The sequence below is a fragment of the Somniosus microcephalus genome, chromosome 1 (assembly GCF_052327205.1).
Source record: "Somniosus microcephalus isolate GS21.2 chromosome 1, FLI_Smic_1.0, whole genome shotgun sequence".
Lineage (NCBI taxonomy): Eukaryota > Metazoa > Chordata > Chondrichthyes > Squaliformes > Somniosidae > Somniosus > Somniosus microcephalus.
In genome coordinates this window covers 24,034,629-24,059,658 of record NC_140987.1, presented here as the reverse complement: position 1 = coordinate 24,059,658, position 25,030 = coordinate 24,034,629, and positions in this window count along the sequence as shown.

Here is a 25,030-nt window from a genome sequence, read left to right as displayed (position 1 = left end):
TGGGGCAGAGAATTCCACAGATTTACGACCCTCAGAGAAGAAATTCCTCATCTCAGTTCTAAAAGGGCGACCCTTTATTCTGAGACTGTGCCCCCGAGTTCTAGATTTCCCCCACGAGGGGAAACATCCTCTCTGCATCTACCCTGTCAAGCCCCCTCAGTATCTTATATGTTTCAATAAGATCACCTCTCATTCTTCTAAACTCTAATGAGTATAGGCCCAACCTGCTCAACCTTTCTTCATAAGTCAACCCCCTCATCTCTGGAATTAACCTAGTGAATCGCCTCTGAACTGCCTCCAATGCAAGTATATCCTTCCTTAAATAAGGAGACCAAAGCTGTACGCAGTACTCCAGGTGTGGTCTCACCAATACCCTGTACAGTTGTCGCAGGACTTCCCTGCTTTTATACTCCAACCCCTTGCAATAAAGGCCAACATTCCATTTGTCTTTTTGATTACTTGCTGTACCTGCATGCTAACATTTTGTGTTTCATGCACAAGGACCCCCAGGTCCCTCTGAACTGTAGCATCTTGTAATCTCTCTCCATTTAAATAATAATTTGCTTTTTTATTTTTCCTGCCAAAGTGTATAACCTTGCACTTTCCCACATTAGACTCCATCTGCCATATGTTTGCCCACTCACTTAGCCTGTCTATATCCCTTTGCAGATTCTTTGAGTCCTCTACACAACTTGCTTTCCCACCCATCTTTGTATCATTCGCAAACTTGGCTACATTACACTCGGTCCCTTCATCCAAGTCATTAATGTAGATTGTAAATAGTTGAGGCCCCAGCACCAATCCCTGTGGCACCCCACTAGTTACAGTTTGCCAACCGGAAAATGACCCATTTATCCCGACTCTCTGCTTTCTGTTAGTTAGCCAATTCTCTATCCATGCTAATATATTACCCCCAATTCCGCGAGCTCTTATCTTATGCAGTAACCTTTTAGGTGGCACCTTATCGAATGCCTTCTGGAACTCTAAATACACCACATCCACTGGTTCACCTTTGTCCTCCCTCAGGACTGCTCTGAAATGAGGCTCTGTATTATGTGACCAACACCTGGAGTTGGGTTTGAACTACAAATATACTCAAGTCTCATGGAGGAGGACTTGAATCCATGGTTTTCCTGACTCAGAGATGAAAATGCTGCCCACTGAGCCACGGCTAAGACCCGATGCACCCACGGAGAAATTCGACGGCACCTGCACAACAAAATTCCAGCCCACTGTTACCCCGCTGGTGCTGGAGAAGCAGGACTGCTCAAAAATAATTAACTAAAAATTTCCTGGGCCCTTTTTTGAGTGCCCTCCAACGATCCCTTTAAGGACCACTGGCTAGTCTGCTGGACCCCTGGCATAAAGAGGTTGGAGTGTCAACAGCATGTTGGCATCTAACCTGGGATGGCAGGAATGACGTATGAGGAGAGATTGGGTTGATTGGGCTTATATTCGCTGGAGTTTAGAAGAATGAGAGGGGATCTTGTGATGAAATATTCCATTCATCACTCATCAGTATTTCTCTGCCTGTGACTGTGGTTGGTTTCAGTTTCATTTCCATTGTATTGTACTGTGTGTAGGGCTCCGCCCATACCTGGCTCCTATGTAAGCTGGCCCAGCCTGCAGCACATCCAGTACGGCAGACCTCTGGATGGAAGATACATTCTCCTCTGTGTGCTACCTTCTAAGTCAATAAAAGCCTTGTTTTGTTTCGCTAACATCGAGTCTCAGATTTATTGAGGCACATCAGATCTCATTGAAACTTATAAAATTCTAACAGGACTGGACAGTCTAGATGCAGGAAGGATGTTCCCGATGGTGGGGGAGTCCAGAACCAGGGTTCACAGTCTAAGGATAAGGGGTAAGCCATTTAGGACAGAGATGAGGAGGAATTTCTTCACCCAGAGAGTGGTGAACCTGTGGAATTCTCTACAACAGAAGGCAGTTGAGGCCAATTCATTAAATATATTCAAGAAGGAGTATGATATACTTCTTAAGGCTAAAGGGATCAAGGGATATGGGGAGAAGGCAGGGACAGAGTACTGAATTTGGATGATCAGCCATGATCTCATTAAATGGCGGAGCAGGCTCGAGGGGACGAATGGCCTACTCCTGCTCCTATCTTCTATGTTTCTATGTTTCTATTTACAGTTGGGGAACTGTAGCTGACAGAGGACCTATCCCAAGGCAGCTCCTCGATTTAATGATGAGTCCCTCCATGTTCTTGTCGAAGCTATAAGAGGGTGCAGGGAGAGTGTCTTCCCTCCAGATGGCTGGAGGAAGTCTCCTCAGCAGACCAAGGCAGCCTGGGGCTGCACATTGCTGAGGAGGTCAGCGCAAGCTCCATTTGTTCATGCTCCTGGATCCAGTGCAGGAAATGGCTTAATGATCTTGTGCAAACATCAAAAGTGAGCATCCCATCGCACATCTGCTTCCCTTCTCTTCTCATCACTAGCAATCTGCATTGTAAGCCTTTACATACCACCTTACCCTTACTTCCTTTTCAGGCCCAGTTGTGCAGCGGCAGCAGCGGGAGCGGCGGACCTGCGAGGGAGCAGCGGCTGTGGGAGAAAATAAAGGTCGGTGATTTTCAGGCCCAGTCGAGCAGCGGCAGCAGCGCGAGCGGTGGAAGAATTCGAGAGTGACGTCACAGTACAGAAAGTGACGCCAGCGCAGGGGAAGAAGCTGATTGGTGAGTAGTGGGTGAGTGCTTTTTTTTCTTCAATTTTAAGTTCATTTCTTTTAAGGTAGTTCATAGTTCAGGTAGTTCGGGAGAGTGAGAATCTGAGAGTTTAAATTTGAGGTAAGAGTTTTTTAATTAAAAGTATGGCAAGGGACCTCAGTCCCGTGTGTTGCACGGCCTGCAGCATGTGGGAATTCCTAGACGCTTCTTGCAGTCAGGATGACCACATGTGCAGTAAGTGCCAACGGTTTGGCCAACTTGAGATCCAGTTTTCGGAGCTCGAGCGTCAGCTGGAGGCACTGCGATGTCTCCGCGAGGCTGAGAGTTACGTGGATAGCACATTTTTAGAGGTGGTCACCCCGCACTTTAAGAAAGTGCAGTCAGTGAGGGAATGGGAGACCATCAGTCAGAAGAAGGGGGGCAGTCAGTTAGTCAGGAAAGCCCCAGAGTGCAGCTCACTCAACAACCGTTTTCCTGTGTTGGAAAATGGTGAAAGTGATGGTTCCTCTGGGGAGTGCAGCCAAAGCCAAGTTCACGGCACTGTGGGTGGCTCAGCTGCACAAGGGAGGAGGAGTAAGAGTGGAAGGGCAATAGTGGTAGGAGACTCAATGGTGAGGGGTGCAGACAGGCGTTTTTGCGGCCGCAGACGTGACTCCAGGATGGTATGTTGCATCCCTGGTGCCAGGGTCAAAGATGCCACTGGACGGCTGCAGGGCATTCTGGAGGGGGAGGGTGAACAGTCAGAGGTCGTGGTCCACATTGGTACCAACGACATGGGTAGAAAGAGGGATGAGGTCCTGCAACAAGAATTTAGGGAGCTGGGTAGCAGATTAAAATGCAGGATCTCAAAGGTTGTAATCTCTGGATTACTCCTGGTGCCACGTGCTAGTGTGTATAGGAAAAGGAGGATAGAACAGATGAATGCGTGGCTAAAGAATTGGTGCAGGAGGGAGGGCTTTAGTTTCCTGGATCACTGGGTCTGCTTCTGGGGAAGGTGGGACCTGTGCAAGTCAGATGGGTTCCACCTGAACCGGAACGAGACCAACATCCTTGTGGGGAGGTTTGCTAGTACTGTTGGGGGGGGTTTAAACTAACTTGGCAGGGCGATGGAATATGGAGTGGAGCTATAGTAGGGGGTGATGCACAGCCAAATATAGAGGAAAAAACAAGTCAGCCGGGAAGGCAGAGCAAATATGTAATGGCACAAGGGAGTATGGCAAGGCTGGATGGCATTTATTTTAATGCAAGGAGTCTTGCGAGTAAGGCAGATGAATTGAAGGTGTTGATGAACACATGGGAGTATGATATTGTTGCTATCACAGAGACATGGTTGAGGGAGGGGCAGGACTGGCAGCTCAATATTCCGGGGTAAAGAATCTTCAGGTGAGACAGAGGGGGGTGTAAAAGAGGAGGGGGTGTTGCAATATTAATCAAGGAGTCAATTACTGCAGTAAGGAGGGATGATATCTTAGCAGGTTCTTCTAATGAGGCCATATAGGTGGAACTTAAAAACAAAAAGGGGGCAAGCACTTTGCTGGGAGTGTACTATAGGCCCCCAAACAGTCAGGGGGAGATAGAAGAACAGAAATGTAGGCAAATCTCAGAGAAGTGTAGAAATAATAGGGTAATAAGAGTAGGGGATTTCAACTTCCCCAATATTAACTGGGATAGTCAGAGTGTGAAAGGCTTAGAGGGTGCGGAATTCTTAAAGTGCATCCAGGAGAGCTTTTTGAGCCAGCATGTAGAAAGTCCTACAAGAGGGGGGGCAGTACTGGACCTAATTCTAGGGAATGTAGCCGGGCAAGTGGTAGAAGTGTCAGTAGGAGAGTATTTTGGTGACAGTGACCATAATTCGGTGAGATTTAAGGTAGTCATGGAAAAGGACAAAGATGGACTGGAAATAAAGGTTCTAAATTGGGGGAAGGCCGATTTTAATATGATAAGGCAGGAACTGGCCAAAGTGGACTGGGATCAGCTACTTGTAGGAAAATCCACATCAGAGCAATGGGAGTCATTCAGAAAGGAAATAGAGAGAGTACAGCACCAACATGTTCCCGTAAAGGTCAAGGGTGGGACCAACAAGTCCAGGGAACCCTGGATGTCAAGGGATATACAAGAATGGATTAGGAAAAAAAGGGAGGCTTTTGGCAGATACAAAGGACTAAAAACAGTGAAGCCCTAGAGGAGTAGAGAAAGTGCAGGGGGATACTTAAAAAAGAAATTAGGAGAGCGAAGAGGGGGCATGAAAAAACACTGGCGGGCAAAATAAAGGAAAATCCCAAGGTGTTTTATAAGTATATCAAGGGCAAGAGTAGGGCCCATTAAGGACCAAAGTGGCAATCTGTGTGTAGAGCTGAAAGATATAGGTGAGGTTTTAAATGAATATTTTGCATCTATGTTCACTATGGAGAAGGACGATGTAGGCATAGAAATCAGGCAGGGGGATTGTGATATACTTGAACAAATTAGCATTGAGAGGGAGGAGGTACTAGTGGTTTTCGTGGGCTTAAAAGTGGATAAATCCCCAGGCCCAGACGAGATGTATTCCAGGCTGCTGTGTGAGGCAAGGGAGGAGGTTGCAGGGGCTCTGACACAAATTTTCAGAACCTCTCTGGCCAAAAGGGGAGGTGCCAGAGGACTGGAGGACAGCTAATGTAGTACCATTATTCAAGAAGGGCAGTAGGGATAAACCAGGGAATTACAGGCCAGTGAGCCTAACATCAGTGGTAGGGAAATTATTAGAAAAAATTCTGAGGGACAGAATTAGTCTCCACTTGGAGAGGCAAGTCTTAATCAAGGATAGTCAGCATGGCTTTGTCAGGGGGAGATCATGTCTAACCAATTTGATTGAATTTTTCGAGGGGTTGACTAGGTGTATGGATGAGGGTAGTGCAGTTGATGTAGTCTACATAGACTTCAGTAAGGCTTTTGACAAAGTCCCACATGGGAGACTGGTCAAGAAGATAAGAGCCCATGGGATGCAGGGCAATTTGGCACATTGGATCCAAAATTGGCTTAGTGGCAGAAGGCAGAGGGTGATGGTCGAAGTTTGTTTTTGTGACTGGAAGCCTGTGTCCAGTGGTGTACCACAGGGATCGGTGCTGGGTCCTTTGCTGTTTGTAGTGTACATTAATGATTTAGATATGAATGTAGGATGTATGATCAGTAAGTTCACAGATGACATGAAAATCGGTGGAGTGGTAAATAGCGAGGAGGGAAGCCTCAGGCTACAGGACGATATAGACGGGTTGGTCAGATGGGCAGAACAGTGGCAAATGGAATTTAACCCAGAAAAGTGTGAGGTGATGCATTTTGGGAGGGCTAACAAGGCAAGGGAATACACAATAAATGGTAGGACCCTAGGAAGGACAGAGGATCAGAGGGACCTTGGTGTGCATGTACATAGATCCCTGAAAGCAGCAGGACAGGTAGATAAGGTGGTTAAGAAGACATATGGGATACTTGCCTTCATTAGCCGAGGCATAGAATATAAGAGCAGGGAGGTTATGATGGAGCTGTACAAAACGCTAGTTAGGCCACAGCTGGAATACTGTGTGCAGTTCTGGTCGCCACACTATAGGAAGAATGTGATTGCATTGGAGAGGGTGCAGAGGAGATTCACCAGGATGTTACCTGGGCTGGAGCACTTCAGCTATGAAGACAGAATGGACTGGCTGGGGTTGTTTTCCTTAGAGCAGGGAAGGCTGAGGGGGGATCTGATTGAGGAGTACACAATTATGAGGGGCATCGAGAGGGGAGATAGAAAGGAACATTTTTCCCTTAGTAGAGGGGGTCAATAGCCAGGGGGCATAGTTTCAAGGTAAGGGGCAGGAGGTTTAGAGGGGATTTGAGGAAAAACTTTTTCACCCAGAGAGTGGTTGGAATCTGGAACTCACTGCCTGAAAGCGTGGTAGAGGCAGAAACCCTCAGAACGTTCAAGAAGAATTTAGATGAGCACTTGAAATGCCATAGCATACAAGGCTACGGACCAAGTGCTGGAAAATGGGATTAGAATGGACAGGGCTTGATGGCCGGCGCGGACACGATGGGCCGAAGGGCCTCTTTCTGTGCTGTATAACTATGACCCTTACCTATCGATTCCTGTCTCTGTACTGAATCAGTTCAGCATCCTGACTATGCACCCCTTAGACTCGCTCTCACTGTTCTGCAGTGACAACAACTAACAACACACAGGGAGTTGGCATCCTCTTGGCGCCTTACCCCATCTTCGTCTCCCTCAAAGCTTCTATGGTAGGGATTCTTCACACTCACTCCATCACTGTGGTCTAAACTCCTCTTGTGTCCCTCCTTGCAGGAAAAGATAGCCCACAATAAGAGGGAGAGAACACTGACTGGAGGAGTTACACCAACCCTAGCAACCTTGACAAGTGCTGAGGAGGCTGCACACGAGATTGTCGGAGGTGGCGAGGATCTGGAAGTGGGCGATGGAGAGACGGGCACACTAGAGGAAGCTGGTGACATAATAGAGTTTCATCACTCTCATTGACATTTAATGGCTGCAATGGCATTTGATGTTCATAGAGAATCGTGTTGTATCATCTGCACAAAGGATCTGTCTGCTACATCAATATCAGATGTCTAAATCATGCCTTTATTCTCCCACAGGACCATCGAGCGCCCCCCTCCCCATGATCCAGGACAAAGAGCCAGACGACTTCTCAGATCAACCTGAAGCCTCTGAGGGAGCAGCGTCACCAGGACTCAGTACACCTCGGTGGGGCCCTCACGAGTTAGTGTTGCCACCTGGTCTATCACAGTGCACAAGTGAGCATCAGCAGATGGTGGAGACAGCGACAGCAGTGGAGAGTCCTCGGCGGAGGTCGCAGCAATCTCCTAGCTCTGCTGAGTTGCATGCAGATGCTGTGCCTCTGGGGCCATCCAGAAATAGAGCGTCTCGGGAAATACAGGAACAAGTGCAGGAGTCTCTGGAAGGGTTTGCTTCCAGGGTTAGTGCAAGTGTGGATAGAATGGAGGAGTCCATCTCTAACATCAGCACTGCCGTGGTGGAGGCAATGGCGCATGAACACACCACCGTAGATAGGATGGCAACCTCCGTGGAAAGGATGGCTACCGCCATGGAGGAAGTAAGTCACCAGAGTCAGGAAAACCTGGTGACTGTTCAAAATAGATTGTCATCTCTGGAGGAGAGATGGGCAGCTATTGAGCAGAAAGACCAGAGCTTCATGGACGTCCTTGTGATGAGGACTGCCAGTGCAGATACAGGTCCTCATGGTCCCCCTGATGTGCAGCAATGTGCTCTCCAGCCACTTGCCAGCACTGAGGTGCAGCTGACCAATGAGAGGGATGTTGTTAGCAGGACACAAGGAAGTGTGGGCTCCTCTCAAAGCGCTCACATGACTATGCCACTGTGGAGCCCTCAGCCAGAGACCCACTTTGCGGAGACATCTGAGATGGTTGTTTCAGCCCATGCACAGCCGCAGAAAGAGCAGACTGTTGAAGAGCCTTCCCAGGCTCCCAAACCCGGAGGATGCCCGCCAAAGGCTTCTATGCAGGTGCAGCATCCTAGTCAGCAAGGTGCATCTACATCTGCTGAAGCCACAGGGGAAGCACCACGTAGAAGCACGCGTATCAATCAAGGGCACAGTATCAATCAAGAGATTAGAAGTGCATGTAACAAGGGCAATACAGTAATCATGGGGGACTTTAATCTACATATTAACTGGGCAAATCAAATTACCACTAATGGTGTGGAGGACAAATTCTTGGAATGCATGAGAGATGGTTTCCTGGATCAGTAGGTGGAGGAACCAGCCAGGGAACAGGCTATTCTAGATCTGGTACTGTGTAATGAGAAAGGGCTAATTAATAATCGTGTGGTAAAGGGGCATTTACGGGCAAGTCACCATAATATGATTGAATTTTATATTAAGTTTGAGAGTGATGTAGTCCAATCTGAAACTAAGGTCTTCAATCTAAACAGAGGAAACTACAAGGGTATGAGGGTCAATTTGGCCATGGTAGATTGGAATACTACACTAAAAGGTATGAAGGTGGACATACAATGGCTAACATTCAAGGAAATAATGCATAATTTGCAACAAACATATATTCCTCTAGGGCATAAAAACCCAAAAGGAAAAGTGATCCAACCATGGCTAACAAAATATGAAATAAAAGCTAGTATTAAGTCAAAGGAGGAAGCTTATAAAGTTGCCAGAAAAAGCGGTCAGCCTGAGGATTGGGATCTTTTAAGAAATCAGCAAATGGGGACCAAGAAATTGATAAAGAAAGGGAAAATGGAATATGAGCACAAACTAGCGAAAAATATAAAAACGGATTGTAAAAGCTTCTATAGGTATGTGAAAAGGAAAAGACTGGCGAAGGTAAATGTAAGTCCTTTACTGTCAGAGATGGGAGAATTTATAATGGGGAATGAGGAAATGGCTGAGAAATTAAATAAATATTTTCTTTCTGTCTTCACAGAGGAAGACACAAAAAACCTCCCAGAAATGTGAGAAAACCAAGGGTGTGGCAAGAATGAGGAACTTAAAGAAATTATTATTAGTAAAAAAAACAGTACTAGCAAAATTAATGGGACTAAAAGTCAATAAATCTCAAGGACCAAATTACCTACATCTTAGGGTTTTGAAAGAGGTGGCCATTGGGATAGTGGACGCATTGGTTGTCATCTTCCAAAATTCTATAGATTCTGGAACGGTTCCTGCAGATTGGAGGATAACAAATGTAACCCTGCTATTTAAGAAAGGAGGGAGAGAGAAAACGGGGAACTACAGACCTGTTAGCCTCACATCAGTAGTTGGGAAAATGCTGGAATCTATTATAAAGGATGCAATAACTGGGCACTTAGAAACTAATAGTAAGATTGGGAGAGTCAACATGGATTTATGAAAGGGATGTCCAGTTTGACAAAGCTATTGGAGTTCTTTGAGGATGTAACTAGTGGAGTAGACAAAGGGGAACCGGTAGATGTGGTGTATTTAGATTTTCAGAAGGCCTTTGATAAGGTCCCGCATAAGAGGTTGGTGAACAAAATTAAGGCACATGGAATTGGGGGTAATATACTAGCATGAATTGAGAATTGGTTAACAGACAGAAAACAAAGAGTAGGGATAAACGAGTCTTTTTCAGGATGGCAGGCTGTGACTACTGGGGTATCACAAGGATCGGTGCTTGGGCCCCAGCTATTCACAATCTATATCAATGATTTGGATGAGGGGACTAAAAGTAACATTTCCAAATTTGCTGATGACACAAAGCTAGGTGGCAGTGACAGTTGTGAAGAGGATGTGAGGAGGCTTCAGGGGGATCTCGACAGGCTCAGTGAGTGGGCGAGAACATGGCAGATGGATTATAATGTGGATAAATGTGAAGTTATCCACTTTGGTAGAAAAAACAGAATTGCAGAGTATTTCCGAAATGGTGAAAGATTGGGGAATGTAGATGCTCAAAGGGACCTGAGTGTCCTTGTACTGAAAGCGAATGTGTAGGTGCAGCAAGCCATTAGGAAGGCAAATGGTATGCTGGCCTTATTACAAGAGGACTTGAGTACAGGAATAAAGAAGTCTTACTCCAATTATATAGGGCCTTGGTGAGACCAAACCTGGAGTACTGTGTACAATTTTGGTCTCCTTACCTAAGGAAGGATATACTTGCCATAGAGGGAGTGCAACGAAGGTTCACGAGATTGATTCCTGAGATGGCGGGACTGTGGTATGAGAAGAGATTGAGTAAACTAGGCCTATATTCTCTTGAGTTCAGAAGAATGAGAGGAGATCTCATTGAAGCGTACAAAATTATTACAGGGCTTGATAGGGTGGATGCTGGGAGAATGTTTCCCTTGGCTGGGGAGTGTAGAACCAGGGGCCACAGCCTCAGGATAAAGGGTAGACCATTCAGGACTGAGATGAGAAGAAATTTCTTCACACAGAGGGTGGTGAATCTTTGGAATTCTCTACCCCAGAGGGCTGTGGAGGCTCAGTCATTGGGTATATTCAAAACAGAAGTCGATAGATTTCTGACTAGTAAGGGCATCAAGGGATATGGCGATAGAACATAAGAACATAAGAAATAGGAGCAGGAGTAGGCCAATCGGCCCCTCGAGCCTGCTCCACCATTCAATAAGATCATGGCTGATCTGATCCTAACCTCAAATCTTCTACCCCTCTCCATCCACCCGAACCCATGTGATCTCCCGGGAGAGGCGAAAAACCAGATAAAAAACCCAATGGCCAATTTGGGAGGAAAAATCTGGGAAATTCCTCTCCGACCCATCTAGGCAATTGAAACTCGTCCAGGAGATCACTCTGTCCCTATATTTTCTACAGTACTTACCTTCTTTAAAGGCGATCTCCACCCAGCCAGGAACAGGAATAAAACCATCTCCTGAAATCTAACACAGAATTAGAACACAAGAAGTAGGAGCAGAACCAGGCTACACAGCCCCTGGGCCCACTCCACTACCCACAGGGCCATGACCATTCCGAACCTAGACTCATGTCCAATTTCCTGCCCGCTCCCCATAACACTTAATTCCCTTTACTTCTAGGAAACTATCTATTTCTGTTTTAAATTTATTTAATGATGTAGCTTCCACAGCTTTCTGGGGCAGCAAATTCCACAAACCTACCACCCTCTGAGTGAAGAAGTTTCTCCTCATCTCAGTTTTGAAAGAGCAGCCCCTTATTCTAAGATTATGCCACCTAGTTCTAGTTTCACCCATCATTGGGAACATCCTCACCGCATCCACCCGCTCAAGCCCCTTCACAATCTTATATGTTTCAATAAGATCGCCTCTCATTCTTCTGAACTCCAATGAGTAGAGTCCCAATCTACTCAACCTCTCCTCATACGTCCACCCCCTCATCCCCGGGATTAACCGAGTGAACCTTCTTTGTACTGACTCGAGAGCAAGTATGTCTATTCTTAAGTATGGACACCAAAACTGTATGCAGTATTCCAGGTGCGGTCTCACCAATACCTTGTACAACTGCAGCAATACCTCCCTGTTTTTATATTCTATCCCGGTGAATGGAGTTGTGGCCGGTGAATGGAGTTTGGCGGAAGATCAGCCATGGTCTCATTGAATGGCGGAGCAGGCTCAAAGGGCCGAATGGCCTACTCCTGCTCCTATTTCTTATGTTCTTATGTAAGTATAGTAATCTGGGATGTTATGATTAAGGTTATCCACCAGGTGGTGCTGTAGCCAATGCTGCTGCTAAGGTCAGAGGTTTGCTTCCTGTTAAGGTCAGAGGTTTGCTTCCTGTCAAGGTCAGCAAAGGTGCAATGCCTGGAAGCAGGCCTGCCTGGTTGTCTCGCAGTCGTTCAATAAAGTACTCGTCTTAATCCTCATACCTCGCCTCTTCGAATTCCTTGTCTCACAACATGGATTTATCACATTTGGCGACGAGGTAAAACAGGACCCTGAATAAGAGAAGTCTGCCAGGACGTTTAAACAACAAAATCACGAGCTGCAGTTAGCTACCAGTTGGAAGAGAGCATGGCTGCCACGGTAGGAATGGTCTCCGCTTTTGATATTCAAGCACAAACTTGGGAGGAATACTGTGAAGTGTTGGGTTATTTTTTTGAAGCAAATGAAATAAATCATGCCGGAAAAAGGACTATGTAGTGGTGTTGCGTAAATTGGCACAAGATTGCAATTATGGGAACAATCTGAAGGAAATGCTGAGAGATAGGCTAGTTTGCGGAATAATGGATGACCGAATGCAGCGTAGATTATTATCCGAGACTGGGCTTACTTATGAAAAAGCATTGGAACTTGCTCAAGTCATAGAGACAGCGAACCGAGATGTAAAAGAAATACAGGGTTCAGACAGGGCTAATGCTATGCAAGTTGCAGGTCAGGTTGTTGTGCACAAGTTGAACATGCATCAGAAACCACAACGTGAGCATGTGAAGGCATGTTATAGATGCAAGGGTGATCACCTGGTGAGTGGATGCCGGTTTCTGGAGGAAAAGTGCGACAAGTGTGGGAAACAAGGACACATAAAATGAGCTTGCAGGGCGAAATCACCTGTGGAGAAATCCAAACCAAAAGGGGGAGGACAGCAAAACCAAGGGAGAGAAGTGAAAAAACATGGAGCACACCACATCAGCGGGGAAGCTAAGGAAGAAGAGGACAAGTTCATAATGTATAGCATGTTAGAGAACATCCCGAAAGTGGCTCCTATCACATTGCAACTGACAGTAAATGACTCTAAGGTGAACTTTGAAGTGGATACAGGGTGCGGCGTGACCATAATGAACAAGGCAGAGTACTCAAAATTGTGGAACCGTGCAAAAGGTAAAGAGTTAAAGCCGTGCTCCCTGCATCTTAAAACATATACAGGTGAATGAGTAGCGACATTAGGTACAGCTAAGGTAACTGTGCAACACAGGGACACAGTGGAACAGCTACCTGTAGTTACAGTATTGGGTACCGAACCAAACCTGTTAGGCCGGGGCTGGATAAAAGAACTTAAATTAGACTGGGGAGCAGTACATCAAATAGATGCGGGCAAACAGTTGACTTTGCAAGAAGTGTTGAGTGAACATGAGAATGTGTTCAAGGAGGAACTTGGCACATTTAATGGCCCCCCAGCTAAGATTTATGTAGACAAGGAGGCACCGCCAAGGTTTTTTAAACAACGACCTGTGCTTTATGCCATGAAGCCAAAGGTAGAGGCTGAGCTTGACCGTCTATTGAGAGAGAACATACTGGAGCCAGTGAAATGTTCGGAATGGGCAGCTCCCATAGTACCTGTTTTAAAACCGGACAATTCGGTAAGACTCTGTGGAGACTAAATTGACAGTCAATCGGGTGTCCAAACTAGAGCAGTATCCTATTCCCAAAACAGGGGATCTCTTTGCAAACCTGGCTGGAGGAAAGAAATTCACAAAGTTGGATATGAGTCATGCCTACTTGCAGATTACACTGGATGACGAATCAACGAAGTATGTCACCATAAATACACACAAGGGCTTGTTTACATATAACCGCTTACCGTTTGGTGTCTCATCTAGTCCAGCTATCTTCCAGAGGACAATTGAAGGTGTACTGCAAGGGATTCCACATGTTTCCATCTATCTGGATGACATTCTGGTGACGGGAAGAACCGACCAGGAGCATCTGAGCACCCTGAGAGAGGTACTACAGGGATTGGAGAGGGCAGGGTTCCGGCTCAAGAGGAGTAAGTGCACTTTCCTGGGGAATGAGGCAGTGTTCCTGGGACACAGAGTGGACGCCACCGGGCTCCATCCACTCAAGGAGAAGGTACAAGCGCTGCAGGACGCCCCTGCTCCTACAAATGTGGCTGAGTTAAAAGCTTACCTGGGACTGCTGAACTATTATAACAGGTTTTTACCAAACTTGTCAACTGTGTTAGCACCTCTTCACAAACTACTGCGCAAGGAGACACAGTGGTAGTGGAGAGAGGAGCAGGGGGTTTCATTTGAACAGTCCAAGAAACTGATGCTTTCGTCGGATGTGCTGGTTCACTACAATGCAGAGAAAGACATCATTCTCTCTTGTGATGTTTCGCCTTACGGGGTGGGGGTAGTTCTTTCACACTGCATGGAAGATGGAACTGAAAGACCAACAGGGTTTATGTCCCGAACTGTAACACTAGCGGAAAAAAACTATTCCCAGTTAGACAAAGAGGGGTTAGCAGTAATTTTTGGGTTACAGAGGTTCCACAAGTACATATATGGCAGAAAGTTCACCATATGCACCGATCATAAACCTCTTCTCTCTCTTTTCAATGAAATGAAAGCAGTTCCACAGATGGTGTCACCCCGGATCCAGAGGTGGGCAGTGACGTTGAGGGCATATGAGTATGTCATCGTCTACAAGGCAGGCAAGTACCATGGGAACGCAAATGCCTTGAGCCATCTTCCACTGCCAGGCACACCTATCCGTGCAGCTCCAGAGGACAGAGTTTTGATGTTGGAGGACACTGACATGGCACTTGTGACTGGAGAGCAAGTAAGAACATGGACATGTAAAGATCCAGTACTGTCTAGAGTTCGAGATTATGTGGTGAGGGGATGGCCACAGCATCCGGAAGGGGCTGACTTCACACCCTACAGTGTCAGGAAAACAGAGCTGAGTGTGCAGGATGGTTGCGTGTTGTGGGGAGTGATGTAAGAAAAAGGAGACTTACCATCAAGTAACTTTAAAGTAAGCTTTAAGTAACTTATAAACACACTATATACAAGAGAGGTCTTTACCATGCCTCTGGTAGAAGCCTCTTACAATACTGAACAGACCAGTATTTATACCAGTCCAACAGGAAGTGACATATGACAGGAAGTGAGGTATGTACACAGTTCATAGTTCACAGTTCATAGTTCACAGGAAGTGATGACATAACTTCCCGGAAGTTAGCATTTTTATCACATTCTTCCCTCCTGCAGGATTAGAAGGCTGTGGTCTACCTTTTGGTCCGCAGCCGCCGAACAAGGAAGAGTCGCACCCGTTTGGATTCCCGTCGTAGAGGGTCGCTGGTCCGCTTACATGCGGTTGGCCATTGGTCAGAGTCTGTGTGGCCTGGATTGCACTGTGAAGGGTCGGGGAGATCATGGCTTCGAGTACGAGCCCCAATAGGTTCAAAGTCGGACTGCCTCTGTTCAGAGGGAGGTGCAGAGCTGGTCTGTGGCAGATCAGTACTTTCATGCGCGGTACTGGGAGGGTCGCAACCTTGAGTACGGGGTTCTACCGGCACCAAGCTAGTTGGTGTCCGATCAGGATCCTGGAGAGGGGTACCCGATAGGTCCCAAGAGTTTCCTGGTGAAATGCCATCACCCGATGTCCCACTAGGTCCTGGTGGGCAGGGAGCCAGATCCCGTAATGATACGGTAGATTCTCGGCCGTCGGAATATCGTATGTTTGCATAGGTGGGGTTGGCATCGGTTAGTTCAACCTCGTCTACGAGAGGGTCATTTTTAGACGTCCGAACGTATCTTCGGAGTAATACAGGTCCAGGAGTAGTTAGCCATGACGGGAGTGATGTCCCATGAGATGAGCGACCCTGGAATCCAAAGAACCGCTCATGAGGTGTAGTATTTGTGGCTGTAGAAAGCAGGGACCGTATAGAGTGCAATGCATCCGGAAGCACTGTTTCCCATTGCTGGTCTGGTAGGCCCCGAGATCTTAAAGCGAGACGTACGGAATTCCAGATGATACCGTTATACCTCTCTACCTGCCCATTTCCGATGGGATGGTATGGTGTTGTTTTGCTTGTAGCAATTCCCCGTTCTGAGAGGTAGTCCTTGAGTTCCCTTGACATAAAGGATGGACCCCGATCTGAGTGAATATAAGCCGGCATGCCACAGAGAGAAAATACCTGCTCAAGGCAGCAGATTACTGTGGACGCCAGCATATTGGAGCAGGGGAAGGCAAACGGAAAACGTGAATATTCGTCGATCATGGTGAGCAAATATGTGTTCCGAGTTGAAGAGGGCACTGGGCCCTTAAAATCGATGCTAAGTCGTTGCATCGGTTGGGTTGCATGTATGAGTATACCAGCTGAGGGGCGGAAGAACTGAGGTTTTAATTCCGCACAAAGCCGGCATTCTGAGCATATTTTCTTTACATCTCCAGTGGAAAAAGGGAGATTCCGTGATCGTACGAAATGTAGCATGCGCGTAACGCCAGGATGACACAAACCATTGTGGACATCCATGAGAGTGGAGGATGACATAGTGGAGCAGAATGCCCGTGTGAGGGTGTCCGGGGCCACATTCTCCTTGCCAGGCCGATAGAGAATGGTATAACCAAAAGAGGCCAGTTCCATCCTCCAAAGTTGTATTTTATTATTCTTAATTTTGGTTCGTTTTCGATTATCGAGCATGAAGGCGACTGATCGTTGGTCCGTGATCAATGTAAAGTGCTGGCGAGCTAGAAAATGGTTCCACTTCCGTACTGCCTCTATGATGGCTGTGGCTTCTTTCTCAACCGGAGGATAATGTAGCTCGGCACCTTGTAAGGTCCTGGACATAAATGCTACAGGACGACCTTCCTGATTCAGAGTAGCCGAGATCGCCACCTCCGAGGCATCACATTCAACCACGAAAGGGAGATTCTCATCGATGGAGTGAAGAGCCGCTTTCTCCAACTGTTTTTTGAGAAGGTTAAAGGCTGCAACAGCCGCTGTTCCCAGTGGAAATGATCTAGCATGCAGCAAGGGTTGGATTTTGTCCGAAAAATGAGGAATCCATTTAGCGTAGTATGCAAACAGACCGAGAGCCCGACGTAAAGAAGCCGGATTCTTAGGTGACGGGAGCTCTTGGAGCGGGCGAAGTCTTTCTGGGTCTGGCTTAATGATACCATTGCCTACGCAGTAGCCAAGGATGTTGATGGTCGGTTGCGACTCAACAGATTTGGATTCATTCAGGGTCAAATTACGGCGATGGAGGGCATCCCGAAATTTTTGGAGGTTGGAGTCGTGTTCCTGTTGATCGTGACCTGCAATGGTAATGTTATCAAGATAGGGAAAAGTGTCCCTTAGGTTTTCCTGCTTAACCAGGCCATCCATTGCCCGTTGAAAGGCAGCCACTCCATTAGTAACCCCGAATGGGAGGCGACGAAATTGGTACAGCCGTCCATTAGCCTCAAAGGCTGTGTACTGCTTATCTGAGACCTTCAAGGGTAACTGATGATAGGCACTTTTTAAATCGTAAGTTGAGAACACTTTGTATTCGGCCAGTTTATTAACCATATCATCAATGCGTGGCAATGGGTAGGCGTCCAAGTCGGTATATTGATTGATGGTTTGCGAATAATCGATGCATAGTCGCTGTTTGTGAGGTTTTAGAGGGTTCTTGACAATGACGACTTGAGCCCGCCAGGGCGACGAACATGGTTCAATGATATCCTCTGCTAGAAGTCGAGAGATTTCAGCCGCAATAAAAGATTGGTCTTCCTGATTAAAGCGCCGCGATTTCGTTATTATCGGTTGGCATTGAGGCGGAATACTGGCAAATAATGAGGGTTCATCAAGTGAAGCTGCTGATAATGCACAAAAAGGTAATTTAGATGGTATATTAGAAATAGTAAGTCCGGGTTTGGATCCACCAAACTCAATGGTGAGTTTCTTATGCTGTTTTTGGAAGTCCAGCCCTAAGAGGAGATCACTACATAAGTCTTTGAGCACCGAAAGTCGGGTGGAGGGATACATACGACCATGAAGTGTCATATCAACAACACAAAAGCCGGAGATTCTGGTATTAAGTGATGACTGGGCCATCGCAATTGCCTGGTCCGATGGGAAGACATGTAGTTTCAATTTCGCAACAATCTGTTCCTTAATGAAACTATCAGTACTTCCTGAGTCAATTAAGGCATCTAAGGTATGCCCTTTAATTGAAATTTTTGTGGCTGCCTGAGACAGGTTCTGTGGGCAAGCAGCTGTAATTGGTGTCGTTGCACAGAGAGTGGCTAAAACTCTCGGTGTGCTTCTTCGGGAGAGAGCTCGAGAGGAAGCTTGATAGGTCCTAGCTGGAGCATCTTGATAGGCCCTAATTGGGGCAGTTCGGTAGGTCTTAGCTGGATTGGCCCTCGTAGAGGCCCTTGATAGGCAAACTTTAGCAAAGTGTCCTTTTTTCCCGCAATAACTGCAGATTGCATTGCGAGCAGGGCAGGTTTTCCTAGGGTGAAAAGCATCTCCACAAAAGAAGCATTCCTTCCTAGATTGCCAAGAGGCTGCTAAAGTGGGGTCGTCCTCCTCTTCTTCATCAAATTATCAGAATTAGATTCCCCCATGATAGGGTTCACCTGAGACCGCTTGAATTGTCTGGTTGCAGCTACAGCAGCAGATCGAGATCTGGGCAGCTGATAGAGGTCTGCATTTCTCTTTGCCAAATCCAGTGAACAAGCTAGGTCAAAAGCTTTTTGTAGCTCAAGTGTTTTACTTTCTAGTAGACGCTGGCGTATAAATGGAGAGGCAATCCCGCAGATGAAAGCATCACGAATCATTTCTTGGCGGTACAGCTCAGCTGAGGCTGCCTGAAAGTTACAATCTACGCTGAGCCTGCGAAGTTCTTGCAGGAATTCGTCAATTGATTCCCCTGGCCCTTGTCGGGCTGTGGCCAGTAGATGTCTAGCATAGACCTCATTTGGGGTCTTCGCATACAGTTTCTTAAGTGCCCGAATCACCTCTTCGTAATTATCCCAGTCATCAACATATTCGAACACTTTTGGGGTCACATAATTGACAAGTATCTTCAATTTAGCAGGAGCATCCACTTTACATTCATCCAGAAAATTCTCAAAAGTACGATACCAATGCTTCCATACCCTGCCAGCTGCTGGTGTATTCGGGTCCAAGTCCAGACGAATAGGTCTAAGGATTTTCTCCATGATGGGTGGTTCCCTGGATCCTTAACTTCCGAGTTTGTCTGAAGGTCTAGTATTTGTCAGTGTAAATACTAAGTTACTTAAATTGATGTAAGAAAAAGGAGACTTACCATCAAGTAACTTTAAAGTAAGCTTTAAGTAACTTATAAACACACTATATACAAGAGAGGTCTTTACCATGCCTCTGGTAGCAGCCTCTTACAATACTGAACAGACCAGTATTTATACCAGTCCAACAGGAAGTGACATATGACAGGAAGTGAGGTATGTACACAGTTCATAGTTCACAGTTCATAGTTCACAGGAAGTGATGACATAACTTCCCGGAAGTTAGCATTTTTATCACAGGGAGCACAAGTGTTTATTCCACAGCCAGCACGACAATCTATCCTAGAGCAACTACATCAGTGTCATCCTGGGGTCTCGTGTATGAAAGCCTTGGCTAGGAGTTACTTGTGGTGGCCAAAGCTAGATGAGGAGATAGAAAATCTAGTCAAGACATGCAGCACTTGTCAGGAACACCGGAAGGCACCAGCAGCGGTTCCTCTTCACCCCTGGGAGTGGCCGGATAAACCATGGAGAAGATTGCACTTAGATTATGCGGGTCCATTCATGGGGAAGATGTTCCTCATAATCATTGATGCACATTCCAAATGGATGGATGTTTATCCTGTAAATTCTGCTTCCGCCACTACTACTATAGACTGCTTGAGTCGGAGCTTCAGTAATCAAGGGCTACCGGAGATCGTGGTGAGTGAGAATGCCACTTGTTTTGTGAGTACAGAGACAAAAGATTTCTTGAGAAAAAATGGCATAGTGCAGGTGACCTCGGCTCCATATCATCCGTCCTTGAATGGACTTGCGGAGAGAGCCGTACAAACATTTAAGGAGATGATGAAAAAAAGTGCAGAAGGGAGTTTAGCAGCCAAAGTGTCACGGGTTCTGTTCAGCTACAGAATAACACCTCAATCCACCACAGGACTCTCTCCTGCTGAGATGTTATTAGGTCGTAGACTACGCTCCACTCTTGACCTTGTCCACCCAGACCTAAAAAGGAAAATGGAAAACAGACAAAACAAACAAAAAGAGAACCATGACAAAAGAACAAAGAGCTGAAGTTTTGGAGAGGAGATGCGGTCCTTACCAGGAATATCATTTATGGACCAAAGTGGATTCCTGGCTTCATAGACTCAATGACAGGTCCAGTATCATACAAGGTCATGTTGGGAGATGGTAGGGTAGTACGCAGACATGTAGACCAGATACTTCCCAGACAAGGGGAAATTGAAATGAAGGTTCCAGATGCAATGACTGAAGACAGGGTTGCCCCCAGTTATCCAAGTGCATCTGTGGTGCCACCACCAGGGACAGAGCCAGTTCCACAGGAACCTATTCGTCAAGAGGAAACCATCGTTGCAGAGTCAGATACTCTGAGCACTGCTCAGGAGCAGCTGGTGGCTTCACCACAAACAAGCAGGGACTTTACTGTTAGACGTTCACAAAGGCCTCGCAAGCCACCAGAGAGATTGATACTGAACTGTTAGATTCGTCAAGTATGGAACATGATGAATGCAGACTCCTTATGTGACCCTCAGGAATGGTTGTTTGTTAAGAAATTCATACTGAAATCTTAAGGGAGGAGGGATATCGCAATCTGGGATGTTATGATTAAGGTTATCCACCAGGTGGTGCTGTAGCCAATGCTGCTGCTAAGGTCAGAGGTTTGCTTCCTGTTAAGTTCAGAGGTTTGCTTCCTGTCAAGGTCAGCAAAGTTGCAATGCCTGGAAGCAGGCCTGCCTGGTTGACTCGCAGTCGTTCAATAAAGTACTCATCTTAATCCTCATAGCTCGCCTCTTCGAGTTCCTTGTCTCACTACATGGATTTATCACAGTAAGAAAAAAATTAAGTACCTATAGTCAAAGGGGACTCACGTTGGTGTTTTGTCTTTTTTTTCTGACTGTTCTTGGATTGTGATCCTTTTGTCATGTGTAAAAGAAAAATTATGGCAAACAGTTGATTGTGTGGCCTATGTATTCTAGGAAATGACAAAAGCGCATTGAGGACTCAGGGCGACTTGCATTTGTAATGCTGATGGTGAAAGTGATAGGAAATAACCGGGTATAGCAGAGATGATGTATGACATTGGACAAATGTCGTCTACAATGACAGAGCCATATGTTAGCCACCTATGGTTGAAGAGTAAGCTTATACAAATGTGGCATGGCAGTGTGCATACCCTGCCTGATGGGCAGCAGTGAACTGGAGGGATGCTGCATTGGTCACAACAGGGCACGCAAGGCACCCCTCGTCCTCCTCCTCTTCCCAGGAAGATCTGCTCTGAGCCACGCGGCTGCTGCTCCTCCGATTATGAGGACCAGGATGAGAGGACATTCATTTTTCCCATCCCCTTGCTATAGATTTCATTTGAGGCAACAAGCTTGCAAACGCACAGTCGAAGTGGCCTGAAATTATTCCATTCAGGTCACACTGCAGATGGGTGTCAGCTTGAACAGTCACAAGGTCAGCAGATGTGCAAAATATTATCCCCTACCTACAACAGCGAAGTTGTTGCATTTGAATGTCAGCCATGTTACAGGAGCACTGTTAAAGTGCTCCACCAATGAATACAAATCATGTCCTCCAGCAACTCGTCTCCTTGAAGCTGGCCTGTTTCTGACTAGTCGGGAAACAGGAGCCAGAAGCACGAAAATGGGAAACCACTATCAAAATAGGATTAGCAAGGCAGTTAACAGGCCCTTAACTGCCTTAACTACCCGTCCCACCGGTTGGAGTCGGGTCAGTTTGGGAGCGGCCGAACAGACACTCACGAAAATCGGGTGGGGGTGGGATGGAGGCGGGTTGGGTGTCTGAAGCAATTTTTTCCGATTTTCGCGGCAGACCCGCCTCCAAACTCGCCTCCTCAGGGCTATTAACATCGAGGCTGTCAACTGTTTCTCTCTCCACAGATGCTGCCTGACCTGCTGAGTATTTCCAGCATTTTTATTTACCTGAAAGTCTATCCCACCCTTGCAGTACCCTTCAGGTAAAAAAAAATGTCCTTCCCAACTCTAAATCTTGTTAGTGGCCTGTCCATTTATGTATGTGCTTTCCATGGGCAGAAGTCTAATTTAATGTTGCTGTCAGTTGGGAAAGATCTGCAGGTCAGGAGTGGGATTAGAGAAATATGAAAGGTGTCCAATGTTAAATTTGGGTTGTACTCGGTCACCACCACTCAATTTAAAAATTCTTCCCCTTATGTTCGAATCCCCCCATGGCCTCGCTCCTCCCTAACTCTGTAACGCCCTTCAACCCTCCGAGATCTCTGCGCTCCTTCAATTCGGGCCTCTTGCGCATCCCCGATTTTAATCGCTCCACCAGTGGCGGCTGCGCCTTCAGCTGCCTGGGCCCCAAGCTCTGGGATTCCCTCCTTAAACTTTTCCACCGCTCCACCTCTCCCTCCTCCTTTAAGACGCACCTTAAAACCAACCCCTGTGACCAAGCTTTTGGTCGTCAGCCCTAACATCTCCTTGTATGGCTCGGTGTCAAATTCTGTTTGATAATCGTTCCTGTGAAGCACCTTGGGTCATTTTATTGTGTTAAAGGCGCTATATAAATGCAAATTCTTGTTGCTGTTGATTTGAGAGAAGCCAATATGTTCTGATTACAGAGCATATTCCTTCAGAGGCAGCAGCCCGTGCTAATTTGAGAATGTCTCCTACAACTACATGCAGTACACTAGCAGATTGCTGCATGCCTTGTTTGACAGAAAATGTCGACACTGTACAACAGCCTGGCATTTTCACAGCATCATTCTCCAGGAACATGCATAATTTTTTTTTTGCTTTTGCTTTGTCGCTAACGGCAACACTAATAGAATCATGTCTCATCATATGTGGAACAGCGGCAGGTTACCCTCAGGGCCTGCTCAACGCTGCAGAGCCAATTCTTTTCCATCCCCATCTCAAAGCTATAATAATGACACAATATTGAAAATTGAATTAAACTTCGAATCAGATCGAGCAACTGGCTAAATCCAAGACCTTTGGCCGTAATGTCATGTCTGGGTCAAGCTCAGCGAATTGCTGACAATTCCTTCTTTCTAATATTATCAATCAATTAAAAATGGTAGATGTACATGTGTTATACATCCAGAAGACTCTCTAGGGTAGGGTCAATTTCCTCTGTTTTAAGTGCACCGATTAGCAAGCTCCCATCAAATTACTGTTTGTGCTACATAAACAGTCACTAACCTCTTAAAGTAAATGGATTAATGACCACAGTAAAATAGACTCAATCATCTATTAGAATCATAGAATAGTACAGCACAGAAGGAGGCCATTCGGCCCATCGAGTCTGCGCCGGCTCTTTCGAAGAGCAATCCAGTTAGTCCCAATCTCTGCTCTTTCCCCATAATCCCTGCAAATTTTTCTCCTAGTATTTATCCAATTCCCTTTTGAAGGCTGCTATTGAATCTGTATCCACCGCCCTGTCAGGCAGCACATTCCAAATCCTAACTACTCGTTGGGTAAAAACATTTTTCCTCGTGTCGCCTCTGGTTCTTTTGCCAATCGCCTTAAATCTGTGTCCTCTGGCTATCGACCCTTCAGCCATTGGAACCAGTTTCTCTTTATTTACTCTGTCCAAACCCTTCATGTTACCCAGTGCACTATTAACAGCCGTTGAGAGCATCTATGAGGTGCCATAAGAACATAAGAAACAGGAGCAGGAGTAGGCCATTCGGCCCTTTGAGCCTTTTCTGCCATTTAATGAGATCATGGCTGATCATCCAAATTCAGTACCCTGTCCCTGCTTTCTCCCCATATCCCTTGATCCCTTTAGCCTTAAGAAATATATCATACTCCTTCTTGAATATATTTAATGAATTGACCTCAACGGCCTTCTGTGGTAGAGAATTTCACAGGTTCACTACTCTCTGGGTGAAGAAGTTCCTCCCCATCTCTGTCCTAAATGGCTTACCCCTTATCCTTAGACTGTGACCCCTGGTTCTGGACTCCCCCACCATCGGGAACATCCTTCCTGCATCTAGTCTGTCCAGTCCTGTTAGAATTTTATAAGTTTCAATGAGATCCCCTCTCATTCTTCTAAACTCCAGCGAGTATAAGCCCAATCGACCCAATCTCTCCTCATACGGCATTCCTGCCATCCCAGGTATCAGCCTGGTGAATCTTCGCTGCACTCCCTCCGTGGCAAGAACATCCTTCCTCAGATAAGGTGACCAAAACTGCACACAATACTCAAGATGTAGTCTCACCAAGGCCCTGTACAACTGCAGCAAGACATCTTTGCTCCTGTACTCGAATCCTCTCGCTATGAAGACCAACATACCATTTGCCTTCTTAACCGCCTGCTGCACCTGCATGCTTACTTTCAGCGACTGGTGCACAAGGACACCCAGGTCTCGTTGCACTTCCCCTTTTCCCAATCTATTACTGTTCAGATAATAATCTGCCTTCCTGTTTTTGCCACCGAAGTGGATAACCTCACATTTAGCCACATTATACTACATTTGCCATGCATCTGCCAATCACCCAATCTGTCCAAATCATACTGGAGTTTCTCTGCAATTTCCTCACAGCACACACACCCACCCAGCTTTGTGTCGGAAATTGGAAGCTGAGTTTTCAGCAGTCCACATTACCCACTCCTGTTTTACCTGGATTTTAGCAATCCACATTGGCCACGCTCAATTTATCTGGATTTCAGCAATCCAGACTGTCTCTCTTTTGATTACGATCATTTGGATGTCATCAGTCATAATTCAATTTACCAAAAAATAACCCTATTAAAGGTGCACAAACAAAGCTCCAAATTGTACGTGGGACTAAATCAGAACGCTGTTTCGTGCATCCACCACACGCCCACTGGTCGCAGAAAGCCTCAAACGCACCGGCGGACAACGCGAGCTCCCTCTCCAGTGCCACCTGGGCGCGGACGTAGCCGCAGAAGAGAGGCAAGGCAGCCGGAGTGAG